At 40.9% G+C, this 4,347-nt stretch overlaps 1 non-coding gene across 1 annotated transcript; it reads right to left on the reverse strand.

The window, feature by feature from the left end:
* Positions 1–2,009: 2,009 nt before the first annotated feature.
* Positions 2,010–2,091, reverse strand: Trnas-gcu (transfer RNA serine (anticodon GCU)). Its single transcript has one exon. It is a non-coding gene; the product is annotated as a tRNA-Ser (tRNA).
* Between the last annotated feature and the right edge of the window lie 2,256 nt (positions 2,092–4,347).

The following is a 4,347-nucleotide window of genomic DNA, read 5'->3' on the forward strand; positions in this document are numbered from 1 at the left end:
TATTAAAGCGATTTTAATTCTTTAGTTTTAGTTGTATATAAAATAAATTTATTTTTTTTATTTATTTTCTACTGTTGCCATCAAAAGCAGTGATCCAAAAAATTATGTTCTATAACTTATTTACTTAACATTAAAGTTCGATATCCCTTTGAGTCCCCTTGAAGATGCTCTCTCTCTATCTCTCTGCGTAGTTTAACAGTTTGCTAGCATGTGTGTCAATACTGCCAGCACCGAAACGGTACGTGATGAGCGATCTTGCACCGAACCTAAACGGTTTATGATGCTTATGATGCGTACGGCACCACACACTGGTTGCAAGACAATTCCCTCCACCTAAGCGAAAGGGAAGCAATCAGAACAACCGCCGTACACGTAGCTCTTACATTTACATTCTCTTTTACCCTCGAATGCGCACAGGAACCGAGACACCACCATCATCTCTGCGCGTGGGAGAATTTGCTTGGCTTAACGTTGGCTTTTTTTGCCGTGAGACCAACTGGTGGCAATAATTTGTAAAACAGCAATCAAATTTCTGAGTAATTTGTCGCAACGTTTGTAATAAAATTTAATAAATCGCTCATTCTAGATTTAGTGCTTGACGTTAGATGCATCTTAATAGAATTTTTACTATTTTTAATTATAACTTTAATGTCTTAAGATGAGGTATTTTTAAGTTTAATATTTCAATTTCCTAATTATCACACCCTTAATTATTTTTGTTTTATTTCTAGTATTTTAACAATAATTTTATCAAACATTTCAAGCTTAGTATATTATCTACGTAACCTTTCAAAAACGATTCAAACATCCAACTCAACCACCACATGTACCTTTATCTGACAGACAACCGAACAGACAAGATCGCACCGAAAGCTGTCTCAAAGCTCCGGGTGACCGATAACACTTTTCCGGCACGTTGCATTTTCCCAGGCGGTACGAAACAAATCGGAAAACACGGTTCCATTGTGCATATGTGACATCTTGATTCGAGTCGCACCAGACGTACAAATCGTAGGTGTTGGAACGTTCACCGTACAGGGAAATAAATACAGCGACATGAATGTGTGAACATCACCTTCAAATTCAAGTGTCCCTGGCTGTGGGTGGTAGGGTTAGCATATGAAGTGAAGATTTGTCGCAAAATCATGTTAGCCCTAATTATGGCTTATTTTATCTTGTCTCTAATCGTACGCCACAAAACCTCACATCAACCACCGCATGTTTGCACCGTTGCGGCTTTGGCTGTACTGGAACGTGTGTGTGTGTCTGGTTTTTTCCCTCTCTGCATTTTGTGATGAAAAATGAGACAAAAAAAAAAACGGTTGACCGCAAGCAAGATTCATGCGAAAAACCATTTCCTAATACTGGTGAGCACACGGGTTTGTTAGCAAAATGCATTCGACACGCTCATCTTCAATGCAGTGGAACAAATGCATATGAATCGACATCGTCCGGGTGCACAGGTGATGAAACGAGTCTCTTTGCCGTACGTTGCAAACCACTAACAAACCATGCAACCGATTGCGTTCGATCACTGTAAAACAATTTGCTTTTATTCTGGTTCCTCACCTGACTTATTGTTGCACAATTTACAAGCTTATGCACAGTGTTTAATGAGAAAAATGCTACAAAATACCTTGCGTCCGATGAAGTCCGTTGACAAACCAGAATGAACGTTTTGGTGCATTTGTTTTGTTACCATTACAAAGAGACCATTAATATTTACATAGTGAAAGGAAATTTGTGCTTAGCTGTGAAATGATTCTTCGTAGCGCCCCGTGGGGCAAAATGTAAACAAACACCAAAATCACAAAGTCATCATCAAACGAAAGATAGTCTAGAAGGTCAAGAAGCTTATCTATCGTAGTGGAATAAAAAAAATGGGTGATGATCGATCAAAACAAGGAGGGTCGCATTTTTGACTCACTTTCATGCTGGGTGGTTAATCTCATGCCATAAAAAGAATGAAACGATACAATTTCTAGCATTGGTTTTATATGTCGGTTTCACGACGAGGATGGGATTCGAACCCACGCGTGCAGAGCACATTGGATTAGCAGTCCAACGCCTTAACCTCTCGGCCACCTCGTCTGTTGCATGCTGATTAATCAACACGCAATGGGGTTGTTTTGTTAGTGCGTAATGATGCATTTAAATTGTAAATATTTTCCACTAAAATATTAACAAAAAAATGATCAAACTGATAAAAAACGGAGAAGATTAAAATAAATCATACAGTAGTTTTTTTTTCGTTGCTTATCATGGATTATGATAGGAGACCCTCTGCTACTCTTGGTTAGGAATATCATGTAGTTGTTAATCATGATAATGGAAAGTGATTAATACTATGTAAAAGTCCGATAAAACGTCCCCACAAACCATTTTTTGGTTCGGGCAGAATCCACCCTTAGTGATCAGTACATTAATCGTGATGGAAAAACGTATACGACCTACTCTGTCGTCTTAATTATATTAAGCTATCACTACTGTTATTTACATCTATAAACGGTTTTAATCATTTCTCTTACCCCACACTACCGGTCGGTTCGATTTAACCGATAAACACGAGACAGATTTCCTCCTCTCGTGAAAGGAAACTGCTTCACACTTGACAAACGTGCGAAGCTTTCATCCAACTTCCATCATGGACCATCTTCTAAGACACGCTTTGGGTGGCTGCCAAAAATTGTAACTGCTGGGAAAAAAGTGGTGTGTGGTGAAACAAGACCAAAAAAAAACAATTCCCCACCATCGTGGGAACCACGCACCCGAGCTTCCGCCATATTGCGGGAAAGGAAGAAACCATCCATTAAGAGGACGATGACGACTGGCGCTTTTTTTATTTTGTTTTTGTTTCGGATGAGTTTTATTATTTCCCTACCAGCAAAACATCGAAACCAATGCACGCACGAATAAGCTTGCGTATGCTTGCGCTACCGTGGCGTGGCGGTGAATTTATGCAACACAACGCCCAATTTCATACCAATCCACAAGATGATGCACGGAAGGAGAAGTATATAAAGTGTCTTAAAGCGGTATAAGAAGTCTCAATGAAAAAAAGGCTAAGAGTTATTTTTGTTTTTGTTTTTTGGTCTATCTTTGACCTGTCAGGCTTCTGACTCCTCCGCTTACATACATTGCCGACTTGAGTTTACCGGCCGACGATACAGGTTGTGGGCTTTAACGATTTAATTATTACTATTACAATCGAGCTGTTTTGCCCGTGTTGTGCCGTACTCGGTTTTTGCTCATTTGCTACTTAACCCCGAACGTGACTCCTGTTGCAGCTTGATGCATCATCCGAGCACACAACCGGGAACGAATGGAAATGATGCAACCGACGCCCGAGGTTTTGTTGGAATGGAAACCGTCGTCACTTTGTCTCCCGTACGCGGAAACGTAACCGACCCCATGGCACGGTGATATTTTCGCGAATGGGGCCACTGTTGTTGCTGTTGTTGTTGCCATCAGTCTACAACCCCTTGCCAGATGACCTCCGAAGGGTATTGTAATGTTTGGGGGTTGATCTGATGCCATTTCTTTCATACCTGTTTCATGTCTGTGTCTGTGCAATTGATCCCGCACAAGTTGGATGGGGAAGCAACCAAACCGGTCTATTTCATTTCATGGCTGATCCTCACACCTTTAGCCTGATTTTGTTGGGACGATCCTTCACGCTGCACCTGATAGCTACCGGGCACAAAGCATCAGAGACAAAAGTAACTTCATAAAATTGGACGAAACACGTCGGGAGTCATTCGTTGCATGTACTTTCAACACACTTGTAATACGATGCCGAACCGAGTTCGAGTTAATCGAAGTTCGCCAAAGATTACAACAGCAGCAACTTTGACAACGTTCCCAGATGATAGGCGTTTAATCATATTCCAAGCAAAAAAAAAAGGATAGCGATCAATGATTAATTGTGTGCCATTAACGAAGCTTTCGACCCATTCCAACACTGGACTGGACGACAACATGGTGGGAAATACTGACCGAAAGTGGTTGAAGAACGGTTGAAGATGCTTGTGCAAAAGATGTTTGCAAACAATTAACGTGCTCTTTTTCCCTCTCTCTCTCTCTCTCTCTCTCTTCACTACAAAGCGTTTTCGACGATTTTATTTTATTTTGTTTCTTGCTACCGTCGTGCTGCGTACGAATATTTTACGCTTGGTAAGATATGTTTTTTTTTTGTTAATGTGGCGTCGACATACTGTGCAGGTCGCGACGAAGCGTAACATCCGCGTGTGATGGCTCCGGACATGATGCCTAATAGGTCAGTAGTACTTAATGCCATCGACCTTCCGTGAGTGTCACGTACAGTGTTACGCATATGCAATGAGTTAC

The sequence above is a fragment of the Anopheles funestus genome, chromosome 2RL, assembly GCF_943734845.2.
Source record: "Anopheles funestus chromosome 2RL, idAnoFuneDA-416_04, whole genome shotgun sequence".
Lineage (NCBI taxonomy): Eukaryota > Metazoa > Arthropoda > Insecta > Diptera > Culicidae > Anopheles > Anopheles funestus.